Source organism: Lepidochelys olivacea (genome assembly GCF_965140295.1).
Source record: "Lepidochelys olivacea isolate rLepOli2 genome assembly, chromosome: 7".
In the NCBI taxonomy this organism is placed as follows: Eukaryota; Metazoa; Chordata; order Testudines; family Cheloniidae; genus Lepidochelys; species Lepidochelys olivacea.
Genome location: NC_140417.1, coordinates 117,551,890 through 117,568,886, shown reverse-complemented (window position 1 = coordinate 117,568,886; position 16,997 = coordinate 117,551,890). Strand labels below are relative to the sequence as shown.

Sequence of the window (16,997 nt, the reverse complement as noted above, 5' to 3'; positions counted from 1 at the left end):
TCTTTTTTGAACCCTGTTATAGTCTTGGCCTTCACAACATCCTCTGGCAAAGAATTCCAGGTTAACTGTGCGTTGTGTGAAGAAATACTTCTAGGGCTGTCGATTAGTCGCAGTTAACTCACGCAATTAACTTAAAAAAATTAATTGCGATTAAAAAAATGAATCATGATTAATAGCACTGCTAAACAATAAAATACCAATTGAAATTTATTAAATATTTTGGATATTTTTCCACATTTTCAAATATCGATTTCTATTACAACACAGAATACAAAGGGTATAGTGCTCACTTTATATTATTATTTTTATTACAAATATTTGCACTGTAAAAATGAAAATAAAAAGAAATCGTATTTTTCAATTCACCGCTTACAAGTACTGTAGTGCCATCTCCTTACTGTGACAGTGTAACTTACAAATGTAGATTTTTTTCTTTTTTGGTTACATAACTGCACTCGAAACCAAAACACTGGAAAACTTTCGAGCCTACAAGTCCACTCAGTCCTCCTCCTTGTTCAGCCAATCGCTAAGACAAACAAGTTTGTTTACATTTACGGGAGATGCTACTCCCTGCTTCTTATTTACAGTGTCACTTGAAAATGAGAACAGGCGTTCGCATGGCACTTTTGTAGCCAGTGTTGCAAGGTATCTACATGCCAGATATGCTAAACATTCGTATACCCGTTCATGCTTTGGCCACCATTCCAGAGGACGTGCTTCCATGCTGATGATGCTTATTAAAAAAAAATAGTGCGTTAATTAAATTTGTGACTGAGCTCCTTGGGGGAGAACTGTATGTCTCCTGTTCTGTTTTACCCGCATTCTGCATATATTTCATGTTATAGCAGTCTCGGATGATGACTCAGCACATGTTTGTTTTCAGGACACTTTCACAGCAGATTTGACAAAACGCAAAGAAGGTACCAATGTGAGATTTCTAAGGATAGCTACAGCACTGGACTCAAGGTTGAAGAATCTGAAGTGCCTTCCAAAATCTGATCGGGAAGGGGTGTGGAGCATTCTTTAGAAGTCTTAAAAGAGCAGCACTCCAATGCAGAAACTACAGAATCCGAACCACCCAAAAAAAAGAAAATCAACCTTCTGCTGGTGGCGTCTGACTCAGATGATGAAAATGAACATGCATCTGTCCGCTCTACGTTGGATTGTTATTGAGCAAAACCTGTCATCAGCATGGATGCACATCCTCTGGAATGGTGGTTGAAGCATGAAGGGATATATGAATCTTAGCGCATCTATCACATAAATATCGTGTGATGCCAGCTACAACAATGCCATGCGAACGCCTGTTCTCACTTTCAGGTGATGTCGTAAAAAAGAAGCAGGCAGCATTATCTCCTGCAAATTGTAAGCAAGCTTGTTTGTCTGAGCAATTGGCTGAAGTAGGACTGAGTGGACTTGTAGGCGCTGAAGTTTGACATTGTTTTATTTTTGAATGCAGTTATTTTTTGTACATAATTCTACATTTGTAAGTTCAACTTGTATTAGACGAATTGAAAAATACTATTTCTTTTGTTTTTACTGTGAAAATATTTGCAATCAAAATAAAGTGAGCACTGTACACTTTGTAGTCTATGGTGTAATTGAAATCAATATATTTGAAAATGTAGAAAACATCCAAAAATATTTAAATAAATGATATTCTATTATTGTTTAAGAGCACGATTAATCACAATTAATTTTTCTAATCACTTGACAGCCTTAAATATTTCCTTTTGTTTGTTTTAAACCTGCTGCCTATTAATTTCAATTGGTGACCCCCTAGTTCTTGTGTTATGAAGAGTAAATAACACTTATTTCCTTTCTCCACACCAGTCATGATTTTATAGACCTCTATCATATCTCCCCTTAGTCGTCTCTTTTCCAAGCTGAAAAGTCCCAATCTTATTAATTTCTCCTCATATGGAAGCTGTTCCATGCCCCTGATTATTTTTGTTGCCCTTTTCTGTACCTTTTCCAGTTCCAATATATCTTTTTTGAGATGGGGTGACCACATCTGCACTCAGTATTCAAGATGTGGATGTACCATGGATTTATATAGAGGTAATATGATATTTTCTGTCTTATTATCTATCCCTTTCTTAATGATTCCCAACATTCTTGATTCTTTTATTAGAAATTCAGAGCTTGTTTACCCTGAAAGATTCTGTGGACCACCGGAAAACTGTTAGGATTATGACAGCTCAGAACTAAGGTGTGAAATCAGATTAATTGAGAGAGGAGGTAATTTTTAGTCAGGCTCTTTAGAGTTCTTGGGGTTTGATTGCTTCTTGTAAACTCCTGTTTAATGCAGTTGCCCAAACAACTCTTGAAACAAATATCTTTGCTAAAGAATCAACACTTTGCTCCCTTTGGCCAATGGAGCTTTTAATCCACATCTCTGAGCCCACCCCTACTCCCCTCCCAAGTTCTATGACAAAGGGAAGAATAGGCTTGACAGTCTTTATATTGCTAAGGTGAAAAGTATGGCGGGGGGAACCATTAAAGATGTCTCTCATTCCTTCATATGTGATAAAGTAACAATACATAAATAATGTAAATAAAATAGGGGGCATAACCCCCTTTTTTCTCCCCTTTTGCAGATCATTGCTAAAGGAGATAAACTGAATCATACAAATGTATGGCCAGATTTTGAGCTAGTGTAAATCAGTATCGCTATGGCAACTGAAATGGAGCTACACCAATTTACAGCAGCTGAGGATCTCTACCATAATTTTTGTTTAAAAGTTTTTCTTCCGGTGTTACAAGATTTTCCTACAACTCTCAGAAACGTCTGAGGATGTGATGTCAAAACAGTGGTGTCCCACCCTTGTCTGGAGCCACTAACTACAAAGGACTCTAGAATTAGACAGAAACTATTCTCTGCTCTGGTAGCTGTTTGTGTAAACCTTGCTTATCTCTACGATCTGGCCAGCAATGTTAAATTACACTCTGTGTAATGTATAGTTAGGCGCAGACAATTAAATACCGATGAAACTGGTATCCCAGCCAACAGGGCAGAGGAGAAGCAGTCATAATCCACTTGGCAGCTGGGGGAAACGAGCAGAAAATATTAACCTTCCTCTTATGCCTTTTCTCTAACCTCCATTTTATCTCTGTCTGTCTGTCTTGTCTTGCCGGCATTGTCTGCACAGCAAAACTTAAACCCCTACCTAGCACGACTGCCAGTAACTGATTTGGCTGAATTGCTACTGAGCATGCTAAAGATGCAAGTAGAGACAAAGAAACTGTGTTCAGCTATTGTGCTGAAGCCCAAATTCTAAGCATGGTCCTTCCTCATCCTCACTCGAAGTCTGACTGCACTCAGGACCAGTTTATGTAAACCAATGGCTGACAACACGTTTAGTGGCCCCTTAATATTACAGTCCAGACAAGTCCTCTAGCTTTCATTGATTGGTTTCTAGCATGAAAAGCCCACTGGGCTCCTCAGTCCAGTTCTGCTACCAAGTTCTCATACAAACATCCAGCCCACTTCAGAACATCTCTCACAGAACCAACTCTGCATCTTCTGGAGAGGCCCCTACACCCAGGGTATATCCCACGAGCAGACTTCTAGCTCCCAGTCTGTGGTCACTTTATGCCAGCAAAGCGGATGCAAAGTGGCCACACCACTGGATGCTGTACCTCCATCTGTCACGTGAGGATAATATATGCCTGATCCACTGGATGCTGTGAGACTCAGTGCACTATAAAGTGTTTTGAGATCCTTGGAAGAAAAGGTGCTATAAGTCACTGAAACGTATTTTATTTATTTTTCAATAATAATGTGAGCTCTTTACTAATAACATAATATGAGCCACCACCATGTTTCAGCCACTATGGTGGCCTCTGTAGAGACATCAACCCTGCTACGAAGGTCCGGATCTATAGAACCATGGTTACACATCAATGCTATCGTACAGCAGTGAAAAGTGGGCGTGGAGGAAGGTCAAGAACACCAGACTGTTTTTGTTGTCTTCCTCAGCTGCTTCATATTAAATGGCAGGACAAGATCAGAAATGAGGATTTTTGTAGCTAAACCCACCTACCACCTCCATCAGCACTGTTCCATCAGCACTATAGATGGTTTCAGTGGCTTTCTTTGTACAGGCATATTACTAGGATAAAAGACCAACGAATTCTGAAGCATGTCTGACAAGGAATGCTGCTCCATGGCCAATGAGCATGGATTTGTTCACCAAAAGCTTTGATGACGCAATAAGATTCCCAATGATGGACATTAAATGGTCTGGCTGGATTTTCAGTTTTAAGGACCTACCTAGAGATCGACCTGCATGGCATTTGATCTGCCAGGAGGCTATGTCCCTTTGGGATTTGCCATGATGCCAGATTACTCCATAATCTGAAGTAACCAGACATGAGCAAAATCGTATCCAAACCCTGCTAAACTTTGAGGGTTCTGATTAAATGTACCTCGGATCTGAACTGTCCCTTGTTTCACCCGTCTCTACAAATAACTTCAGCTTGGGTATCATAGAATCCTAGAATATCAGGGTTGGAAGGGACCTCAGGAGGTCATCTAGTCCAACCCCCTGCTCAAAGCAGGACCAATCCCCAACTAAATCATCCAAATTAGATGGTAGATGGGGGCACATTTAAATATCACAGACCTGATCCTGCTATTACTGAAGCTTTGTTTCTTTGCTGTTCCCCAGCAGGTGCTGCTAAATACTTTATCTCCTTTGGGTTTGAAGATGCCACTTGTGTAATGAGAGGAGATCCAATTACAGGGTTATCCAATTTACCTTTCCAAAAGGTAAGTCCTGTTGAAAATGACACAGCAGGGCTGCCTGCTGCTGTGGCCAGTTCCTTGGATAAAGAAAGATCTTGGGAAGATATTTGTGTGGGGTTTGTTTTCTTCATTGTGTATTCCCACAACTTGGACCCCAGTGCTCTCTGAAACAGCAGGGAGCTAGAAATGGGTTCTGTGGCAGGGGGCAGTGTGTCCTCTCTGATCACTAATGAGCAAGGAGTTAATCTCAGCTCAGCAGCCCCTCACAACCACCACCACCTGCACCCAGTACTCAGGAGAAGGACTATATATTAGCTGCTGGGGAGACAGAAAGGAGAGGAACTGCCTAGGTCTGTGCTGAATCCACAACTAGGCCTATCTTGACATTATCCTTTAAAGTGAGTTCTGGTCCCTGTGTTTTGTTTCTGCCACCGCCGTCTACTAGCTTGCAGGGTCAAACCCAGGCCCTGGCTCAGAACATTGTGGAGAAGTGTAGACTCAGATCTGAACCACACAGCTGGCAAATGAGCGGCACACACAGAACTCTCCGCTTCAGGGCTACCACAAGAAACGCTTGTTAAATTGGAGCAGGGTTTTCCGAGGCCAGGTAGGTAAGCACGTATTCCTTTATCTTACCGACACCGTTCTGAGCCTGGAGTTAGGTCAGTTTTGGGGGCAGAGTTCAGTTCCTGTTCCATAAAGAAACAGAAGCTTCCAGACTTATGGCCTGCCAAGCACAGAGCATTTATGTATGACATGAATTAGTCTCTTCCTTGTCCTTCATAACCAGTAACTGTGGAACATCGGGCTGTGAGGTCTATGGCCAGTATATTATCAGGCTTCCCCTAATGTTAACTTCCAGACCTTGATTGTGATGGCTTATTTAGCCATATTATCATTATTATTTGAATTCCCAGAGCATCTAGAGGCCTCCGGTCAGGATCAGGGCCCCACTGTGTTGGATGACATTGAACAAATAACAGTCCCTACCCCAGACAGTTCTCAGTCTCAGAACTCACTGCTGCCGCCTTCATCTTGAAATCTCAAAGGCCTCTGTTGTCTGGAAAGACAGAGGCCATTTTGTGTTTAAAATTGGTGTGTGTTTCACTGCTTTCCCACTTGCACCTGACGTGTAATGTGCCTCACCATTTAGGTCCTTGCTAAGTTAGACCGTCTCCTGTGCTGTCCAGCTGTTGCTCGCGAAATAAGGAGGAGCTACATTTCAAAATTCACTTAAAAGCAATATCAAAAAACCCGGAAAGGCTTTGATCTTTCTAAATATTCCCTTTGTTCTGTCATTCGGCAATTCCTGTGTGCTTCAAAGGTAAGGTAACAATCCACTCTCTGTACTCTTCCCTGAACTGTGGTCATAAACTCACCCCTGAAATACAGTTTAAATAACCCAGAGCCCTACAACCTTCAAATCAAGTAATGAAGATCTTTCCACTGTTCATTTTGTTAGATTAATAAAAGGCTACAATTTTTCTCAAGACTCTCTCCTTGTGGTTCTTCCTCCCTGTGATGTAGCACTGGCTGTTCAAAGAGGTACTGTGACGTTTCCAACAGTAAATAACAAAGTCATGTTGCCGCCTCTAGCCATAGACAGCACTGCCCTGGGCCTTCCTCATGCTGCCCACTTAACGGTAACAGTGCAGCATATGAGAGACAGAGTAACACCTCTGCTTTGGCGTGGAGTCTTCTACCTTTAACAAAATAATGGTGGATTGCTCAGCCTGGAGGCACTCTGGGGAATGCTAGCTAAATCCAATGAGGAAGGAGTGTTGTCTAGTGGCAAATGCAGGGGACTGCAGATCGATGAATCTGCCACATTCCCTGTACGTGAAATTCAGTCATGGGGCAGGGGATCAGCACAAGGCCTATGTTTAAGCCCTCTTTTGAGGACCGAAGTGATGTATGAGCCTTATGGTGGCTCTCAGCACGGGGTGAACGTCTCCCCGTATGACCTTGGGCAAAACACTTTAACCCCTTTTGTGAAATCAGTGTGGGAAGTTGTTTGTGGGATCGCATACTGGAATGTGAACACTAGTAAAGAGATTGGTGATTTCCTTAATCAGGGAGGCAGTGTGGCTTAGCGGATAGGGCATTGAACTAAGCCTCAGGAGCTCTGGGTTTGGTTCCCAGCTCTGTCACTGGGTGAGCGTGGCCAAGTCCCTTCTCTACACCTCATGGTCCCCGTCTGTTACATGGGGATGTGCCTGATGTCCTTTGTAAAGTGCTTTGAGTTCCAGTGCTATAAGAGAGCATAAGCCTTCTTATCTTTCAAACGAAAGATGCCAGAGAAATGTGTGTTGTTTTATTATTATTTGATTGAAATAGAAACTTTTCATTAAATCTTGTATTTCCCATGGCTGTTCTTTCCTCTCTGAGGAAGAAAACAAGCCAAACAAAACAACCTCACCAACGTTAGATAAGAGGGGTTTAGCGGGAAATGCTGGTAGGAAATGAAGAAAATAAATATGCAACAATAATTACACTGTAAAGCTTCCAATTTGTATTTCTATATGTCATTTACATAATAACAAAGCTGAACCATTTGGTAGCTAATGACACAGGCTGATCTCAAGGTTTTGTTTTCTTGTAAGTTCCTTTCAATGGAAGCACTTTGATGTCTGTCAGCAACACATGCTCTTTTTGAGACAGTCTCCTATTTAGTTATTGATACTGTGTCCAAGGCCTGTTTTCCCCCTCCTCATGCTTAGATATTGACAATGTGTCTAAGAACTCTCTTTCCCGCCCCTCTTCTCCTCTCTTCTCTATTTCCAAGGCCGAACTTGTGAGCCCAAAATGGTAACTGGGCCAGAAATGTAAAAAACTGAGTCTAGGTCCCTTCTTTGAGCCTGATCCTGTGTGGTGGTGTTTCTGAGAGCAGAGGATTTCCCAGACCCTTGCCCCTCTGTTGGGCCCTGTGCTGCAATATTGTTTCATGGGTGAATCAGAAAACATGAATGCTGTTCCCAGCTCTGCCACTAACTGCTCTGCCACGTGACAAGTAAAAATCACATGACTGCTCTGTGCCTCAGTTTCCCCATCTGTGCAATGGGGATAATGTTTGATTTGGTAAAGCACTTCAGGATCTTTACATAAAAAGTGTTCTGAGCATTAGGTGCTGTTATTATGGGCCCAAATCCTGAGGTCCTTTCTTGCTTTGTATTCAGTGCTTACTCAGACATAGCTCCCTTTGATTTGGATGGGAGTTAGTAATAATGACTGCCTTATTCAGACTATTAATTACTCGCTGTAAAGTCAACAGGGCAAGCACACATCTTAAAGAACAGTTGCACTTTAAAAGGTTTTTTTTAAATGACTAGAGGCTGATGGAAGTGTGGGGAGACAGGTTACTTCCTGCATATTTGGTGGGAATACCCACACTTAGTTCCTGCATCTCCGCAGTAACTCTCTCCCATAGGCTCCTGCAATCTTTCTTATGGGATTAGGCATTGAGGGAATTTATGCTGTTGAAGGAGACAACAGAATTCCCAGCTCAGGATGGCTGCAGTATCCCACTGAATACAGAAAGAACAACTGATGTTGAAACTTGGATGACCAAAATATGGGCTACATGAGTCATGGAAAACCTGACCAACTCAGAAGGTCTACTTGAGGGAGACAATTTCAAACTATTGTTAAAATTAAGGAAACACAAACCATGCCCCCATCATTTTACTGAAGCCTTTACCCCTTGGAAAGTCTTTTAAGTGTTATTTTTTGGTTGGTTGATTTGACGTTTGTCATGTGTTTATTGGATTCCTACTGACTTTATAAAATCAGCTTACAAAAAAGGTGCAATGCAGAGAGATGGGTAAGCTCTTGGGGGCAGGAACTCTCTGCATGTGTACAGTGCCTAGCACAAAAGGGACTTTGAGCATGGCAGGGGGTTTCTAAGAATTACAGTACCTAAATATGAAATAATACGAATGGATAAATTAGCAGGTGAAGATGCTGTCACATTAAATGTGCTCCTGCTATAAATGCAACCCACCACCAATAAAATCCTGCCACAATTAGAAGAACAAAACACACAGGAACAGCGAGACCGTCTGGATTACTCAAACTATATGGATACAATTTGAGAGGGAAATTTGAGGGTGGTTTTTCTCTTTTGGGGTTTTATTTGTTTGGTTTGCCAGGAGTTCACATGCCCGATTTCAGATTTCTAATGACAACCAATACAACCTGATGGGCGACCCATTCTGATTTTTGTTTGATCAAGCTGGATACAGAGCAAATACAGCGCTTGCAAAGGTTCCAAATAGCATGGCCAGCATGTGCACTAAGGGATGTTTGTATACCCTGCCCAGTGCCAACACATCAATCCAGTTTTCTCCACGATGTTAACAGCAGAGCATTGCTGGAATCTTCTAAGAATATTTTCTTTTGAGATAACTGCTGCCTTTTCTTTCTATAGACTGTTTTTCTTCCCATCATCACTAACTACCTCAGAGAGAGACAAGGTCCAGTCAGCGTTGAATTAGGGATTGAAAGGATGAATGAGTCACTTAAGTCTTATATGTGGATCCTCAATTTATGAGAGGTCAATGTGAAAAGAAATAGCTTGGGCCAAATTCATCACTCATTCAGTGGAGTTACACCAAAGATTAATGTGGCCCCTTGATGCTGACTCCCTCTTTGTCCTGCGGTGAGTTATTTCATGTTTCTGCCTCAGTTTCTCCATCTGTAAATTGGGCAGAATAATAATTCCATACCTCACAAGTTATTGTGAGGATTAGTTACTTAAAGGTTGTAAATGCTTTGAAGGTGAAACATACTGAATAAGAGTGAAAGCATAGTCATTAATACAGTAATTACAAATCCTAATAGTATGCTCTACTCCCTTTTCCCCAGGGATCAGGAAGCATTGTACAAACTCTATTGTACTGTATAAAGGTCCAGGCCTCTAGCTCTTACTCATACGAGTTGTCCCTTTAAAACCACTGTGTGTGTATGTGTGTAAGGAGTGTGGTTTCAGGCCTAGTACTGTACAAAAAAATAGCTGGGTTAATCACTGTAGCAGCAGTTGACACAATGCTGCAGTCACCAGGGCTCCAAGCTCCTCCTTTACAGTCATAAAGGAATCTTGGTTTAATGGGGTTGGCACAGAGTCTCGGTCGTCATGGAACTCCAACCAGAGTCCCTGTATCAAAACACGGGGAGCAGGAGGTGATTTGATATGAAGTCAGTTGGGGTGGTCAAGTAGTCAAAATCAGAAAAGGCTCAGGAAATGATTATCCACCTCTGGGCAGTAAGCCATTCCTTCCACACTTTCCCCTAAACACACCTAATTGTGTTCCAAATGATTTACTTGTGCATTGTAAAGCCTCCAGGAATGCCTCTTTTAATAACCCCTTTGCTATTGGCTCTTCAGTCCACTTATCTGTTGCTGGTGCTCCCTGAGAATCCACTGAAACTGTTTATTTGGATCCATTGTAGCCCATGGAAGGTTAGAGTGAAGCGTGGACCAGTTACACCTTGTACCACTCAGTATCTATATTATATTATATATAGATACTATACTATATGCAAAACCTCAATACATCATGCACAGGATGGTACATAAAGCAGGAAAACTATTCTACATTGCAATAAAAATTCAAAAATCCATTGCAAGAGGTTTCAGGTATTGCTATAGTTTGGAAGAAAGTGTTACTTAAAAATTTATGAATGCCCAACCATATTTTAAGGGGGCAAATTCAGAGCTAACGCTGGCTTATCTTACTCACCCGAGCAGATCCCTTGTCTTCAGTGGGACAGCTCAGATGAGTAAGGCAACTGGACTGGCTCTAAGGTAGTGCTGGGTACAGTGTGTTTTTTTTTCTTTTTTCTCTGCCTGCTAAGGAATGAATTCTGCTCCCATTAGAATTAGTGTGAGTAGTAGGTGTAAATCTGATGGCATAATTTGGCCCTTAGATACATGGATGCCACAGTGATTGGGCTTGATATAAGAACTCAAGTACATTGTGTGCAAAATTGCTTGCTGAAAATAGTCCGGGTTCTTTCTGCACTTATAATGCCAAATGACCTTCTCTTTATCTGCCAGCCTAGACTTGTTTTTAGACAGTGGATCAATCAATGTATTCCTAAGAGTGGTGTAAAATTCACATTTCAGTGGCCAGAGAACTAGACCCTCCATTGGCCCATCCCACCAGGGACATGATCTCAGGACTTTTGATGTGTCATTCCATCTACCTAAAAAGATAGCTGATCCCATCAGAGCCACCCAGACCTGTCTGGAATATCTAGCAGCTAATCTATCCACAGAAAAGATGAACCTCTCCCCTGCTGGTGCATTACAGCATGAGGCTTCAGTTGTGCTTTCCCTTTAAGGATGGAAAGAGGCACATTGTTGTTTATCTATATTTCAGTAGTGCCTATCAACTCCAATCAAGGATCAGGGCTGAAGAGTGCAAAGCATGGCAGGACTAGTAATAAAGATAAAACTGTACCTGAGTCCAGAGAGAGTACAATCTAGGTGTCAGAACAAAAACAAGACAAATGGGGGTGGAGGGGTTAAGTGAATGAGGTGGTCATAAAAATAATTTATCATAAAAGCAGAGGTCAGTTTGCCACATGCTTTACCTGTGCCAGACAGAAGTGGGCTTTGGGGCATCACAACAGAGGTAAGTTTCAAGGAGTGATTTAAAACATACTGAGGTTGCAGCTTTACCAATACTGCAGGGGAGTTTCCCCCATGTGCAGGAGTGTTAGAGGGAGAAGTGGACAGGTGGGCAATTGAAGCTGCCCTCTCTGGCAGAGTGAAGGCAGAGATTGGTATCTCAATAAGCTAGTAGATTTAGGTTGGGTGGGGGAAAATGTGGAAGGCTTTGAAAGCAGAACGAATGAGGGAACACACAGTGTGGGGTGAGGTGGTCAGTGCAAAGAGCTGGGAAGCTGAATGTAATAACAACATTTGGAATGGACCTGAGGGGAGGAAAGCAGCTGGTTCCAAGGCTAAATAAGGGATTGCAGTAGTTAAGGGGAACAGGACAAAGGCCTGAACAAGAGCCTTGGCAGTCCATACAGGCAAGGCTAAGTCTGAGAAATGTTACGCAGGACGAAGGGGCAAGACTTGGATGTGTGGGTAAAGGGCCATTTCCAAGATGACACCTGAGTAACTGGGAGGATGGTGGTGTTCTCCATGGAGAGGGAGGGATGGAGAAGGAAAGTCCTGGGGGGATGTGGATCAAAATCTCAGTGTTTGTCTCTGTTGAACTTAAGTTCCCAGCTGGCCATTCACAAAGACGTCAGCTGTATCACGATTTGAGACAACACAGTTTCAGAGTTGACATGACAACCAACATTTGTGGGCTCCTCTTCTGTTTTTTGGAGACAACCCCTGGGTCCAAGTAAGTTTTGAACTGTACACAAATCACACAAACCAAGAACAATTTAAGGTTTCATGTACAACTACAATGGGATGAAAATTCCAGTAATGTAGCCCAGCATCAAATTCATCTGTGCCACAAACAGTATTGGATGGCTGAACGTGTCAGTATGAGGAGGGGGGTACTTTGAAACTATTTCTTAGGGGCAATTATTTCTCATACACCTCGCAATTAAACAGAGGAAAGACTAATTACTCTTGCAGGACAACTCAATTCACTGCAGGTGTGCTACTAACTCAGGCTTGTATGAAACATAATGAAAGCAAACCACTCGGAGTTTCATGTCAATCACCTACCTCGGGCTAGTAGACTCGGCCAGATGCCAGGACTACTCACTCAAGTGAAGACTAATCTCATGAGTAAGGGCTGCAGGAACAGACCCCATCAACATTACAAGCAAAAAATCCAAAAGGCCCATGGGTTTAGGTGAAAAAGACCTGTCCATTCACCTCTGGGGCTGCAGTTCAAGTTCACCCAGCATTGAGAGGATAATCATTTGCATTACATTAACACTCTCCACTGTGTGCATTGTAACAATTTGGAGTATGGGGGTGATCTTTCTCTGCTCTTCAAAATGCCCAGGAATGAGTCATGATGGAGAATGAATTACCTGTCACTCACTGAAAAGAAGTTTCCTCCAGACAATGGGCTGAGGTCAGTGTTGTGGCAGAGTAGAGGACAGCTGATGGATCGTGGGGGGGAAGGCAAACTTAATTTTCCAGGGCTTTATGTGCTTGTAAGTTATTTTTGAAAGCACTGACATTCCTACGGTGAGAGAAGAATGTAAATCACATGCGCTAGAGTGAAATGCTTTTGTGGAAGTTACAGATCGTCTCGTGACATAGGACCAGACAGGGTGTAAAGTTGCGCCCACTTCTGCCCAGGCTGCATTTGCACCAGAGAGAAAAGAAAATGAAAATACTCCTATATCATTTTGAATGAGTCATTGGGAACTGTATCTGATCTAAAGCCCACTGAAATCAACAAAGACTTCATTGAGTTTTGGATCAGGCTGTCAAAACCCATTATTGCATGAAGTTCTAAAAATCCCCCAAATTCCCTTTAAATTCTTTAGTAAAACTTTGCTTTTCTTTTTTAGGTGGAATCAGAAAAAAAGCTTGCAAAAGAAGTTTCCTGATCTCACCAAGTATCCCAGGTGAAGAGACTGATTCACTTTACCCAGAAATGCCCATGAGTGACATTTTGAGCATTAAAGAAAAGAGAAAATAGAATTGATGTGAGCTTGTAGGGTCCTAAAAAAGTAAGGATACAAGAAACCACAAAGGAAAACCATGGTGTGCCAATAAAATAAAGTTTCAGGAGTATCAGGTAACAGAACAGTTGTTCTGTCATCTATAGATGAAATTCACTGCTGTGCAGAGGGCTTATACACCACTTAAGTCATATTTTGAGGGCTTAAGCAGGATTGAATTGGCCTGTGTTGGCCCTCTGTACAGTATTACTCAAGTCTTGCCTACACCGGGAATTTCAGCCACTGATGTAACTGCATGAGGGAAACCCCCAAGTGTCAATAAGGAAACCTGTGATTAGTCCTCGTGAATTTATTCCTGCCTGCTACCAGGATAAATTCCATCAGTGCAAATCCTGCCTTCCTTTGTTGACACTTGTGTGTTGGCACAAGTGGAAATGAGCCACATTAGTGGGTGGCAATCGATTGCTGGATTTGGGGCAAAGTTCCAGTGTAGATAGGGCTTAAGGTGTATGTGTTAATGAGCAACTTTCAATGGCAAATTTCCAAAGGGATCTTTAAAATCCCACAATCTTCTGCCAAATGGCTGCCTGTGCAAAATGTGGGGGTTCAGCTTTAGAGGCCAAGTTGGAAATGTATCTTTAAAGGTTTTGGAAGAAATTGAATACCTTTTAGAAGAAAAGTAAATGATAATAGTGCTGCTCTTTTATGTGTTCCTGACTAGAGGTGGAAAACATTTGGATTTTATCTGTGCTTTTTTGAAAAAAGAGAAGACAGCACTGGTGTAAACTTGTACAAACATTACCTCTCTATACCTTTTATTAACTCTAAATAAATCATAGATTTACTGTTTGTTCCTACCTTATGTTCAGCAGCCTTTCCATATTAACAAGGGAAAGAGCTGATTAATAATGTCTTTTTTCCATAAGTAAACCACTACAGCAGGGGTAATGTTAGTAGAACAGACAGTGTCATCAAGATTTAATGTGGGCTGCGTTGCACAGACTTAAAGGGCCAGCTTGGTCCTGAGTATCTTGGAAATTCCCACTCTCTCTATGTACCACTATGACTCTAGACATCAGTTGTGGCACTGCTGATAATAATAGTCTCTAGGTTTGAATGCCTGGGGCCCATGGACAGGATGCCCTCCGTGGAAGCCCCTTGACTCTGGAATACATTTCCTCCACTGGTCTGTCAGAGCCCAAGTCTGTTGTCATTTAAGGCACAGTGTAAGTTTCATCTGCTCCTGGTCCCATTATAATCAATAGGCATTTTGCCATCAACTTCACTAGAGTCATGATTTGGCCCTCAATGTCTTGCGGGAAGGGGGGTGATTATTAAGACCCCAATCCGGCAATCCACTCTGTGCTAGTGGATCCCTGCGTCTGTATGGACCCACACTGAGATCAAATGGGACTTCATGTGTGCACAGGGGTCTCCTAAACATGCAGCAACAGGCACGTTAAGGGCCATAGTCTGGAAGTTCTATGAGCCAGAGCATCACTTGACATCCATGTTCAGTACAGGGGTAAGCACAACTGGATGTCAGCAAAAGATGATGCTAACAATGAAGGACGTGGCATGGAGGTTGAGACCCAGATCCTCAAAGGTACTGAGCGGCCTAGCTGCGATGAAATCAATGGGATTTGAGGATCCAGGCCTGAGTTCATTTAGTGTGACATTGCCAATGAACACTGTGTCTAGACAGTAAGTTTTTGTATACATACTCAGAACCTCTTGTTGGAAACAGAAACATAAAATAAATACATTGATCAATTTGGAAATGGAAAGGCAGCAGCTACAGTGTAAACAAGTCCCAGAAAATAAATTATTATCCTGGCTATTGTTCTTAGCAAACAATAACAATGCTTTCAACCTGCCGTAGAGTCAGCGGAGGTCACTTCCCTCCACTTTCTGTACTGAAGTGGTATGGGCCACATATGCAGGGTCTCCTACATGCACAGATCAGTTCTTTGGGGTAGGGAGCATCAGTGGGGTCCTGGTGTATGACTAGATGCTCTTGCAATACACATAATAATGGGAGCATGATCAGGTCATGCACTTAAAGGTCAAGGGAATTTCTGAGCCCTTTAGCAGTCACCACACGTCTGTCACAAATTGATATTGGTAAATCATCAGAGTGATGTTTATTCCAAAATAATAGTAGCAGTAATAATATTCTATCACTATATTAATACTAATTCATAGAAAAACATGGAAATAGATGTCACAGCAACCCAAACCAATTCTTTTTTTCATCTTAATATTATCATTATTGCATGGAGTGAAATGTCTGCCATTGACAGATGGTCATTGTAATTATCACTAGAAAAACAGGTTCATCCTTTCAAAAGGGCAGCAACAGACTTTTAAAGGCAGGTGAAATTTTAAAAAAGGATTAGAATGGGATTATTCCTAAGAGAGAGAGAACAGGTGCATCAAAGATCCTCTGCTGAGAGAAAATCCACAGTCATTTTTAATTACATACTTTAAAATATTCCCTTCAAAATCTGCGATTTGTGTTTCATACCAGCAATTTACACCCAAGATGGCATCAGTGAGGATCAGGAAGTTAGAACAAAGTGAATATTCCTAAATGGAATACTTTGCATGCTTGCTTTCATTCTTTGAATGAAAAATACTACCAAGGTCTGGAAGCTAAGAGTGGGGGGAGCTTTCTACTATTCCAGCTAGAAAACACGCTCATGTCTAGCCCAAGCCTTTCTATTTTTTTACAGAGTTCAGACAGCAGTGCTGCTGCCTGGCCCTCCATGAAGAAATGATTTTAAAAAATACAAATGTTTGTTCTGAATGTTAGTACCCAGTGAACAAATACCACCACATCTATCGCTGCCATTGCACTGAATAGAGCTTTATATGCAGCAATGCACGTATTTGTTGAACTGGATTAAAAACATCTGTGGTACAACTACAGATGCTGGGAAAGATCCTCAGGTGGAGTTAGGACAGTTTACCCCAGCCACTGACCTGGTCCAATATTTTTGCTCAAATTGATGGCTTTGTTTTCAGTCGCTATACATGATTATGCACTAGGATATGAAAAAACAAAATCACAGAACAGTAAAGCATGCCATTCAAAATCAATATAGGCACACAATAATCCTTGGGTTTCTGGATCTCATGGTGTTCGCTAGCAACATATTGTCCTGTACTATTAGACTTTCTAAACTGTCTAGAGTTAGAACAAAGACACTTCATGTTGTTGTTTTATTTATTGTGACTCTCCCCTGGAAACTTAACACTTACCTGATATGTTCTGAAAATATTGAGCTTGGTTCTCTTTCCATTTACGCTGCTGAAATTGGGCGCAACCAATTTTAATTGATGTTCAGAGGCGTAAAACTGGCCTCGCTGAGAGGAGAGACAGGCCCTCTGATCTCAGTCTGTGATCTTCAGGAGCACGCTCCCCTCTGTTGCACAACACAGAGGGAAACAGATGGCACAAGTTGTTGCTCAAAGGGACCCGGAACTTCCAGCACAGATAAGTAATGCTGAAGCAATATGCTTTCTGAACAAGATATGTTCCAGTTAGGCAGCAGATCAAATGCTCTGTCAACACAGTATTGCCAGCTCTTGTGATCGTATTGTGGGTCTCACAATATTGGGTGTTTTTCTG

The 16,997-nt window shown here is 41.8% G+C and overlaps 1 long non-coding RNA gene across 1 annotated transcript; it reads left to right on the top strand.

The window, feature by feature from the left end:
- The first annotated feature begins 4,685 nt into the window (after nt 1-4,685).
- LOC311524481 lies at nt 4,686-6,015 on the top strand. Its single transcript, XR_014712565.1, has 3 exons — nt 4,686-4,774; nt 5,196-5,361; nt 5,904-6,015. It is a non-coding gene; the product is annotated as an uncharacterized lncRNA (long non-coding RNA).
- The last annotated feature ends 10,982 nt before the right edge of the window (nt 6,016-16,997 follow it).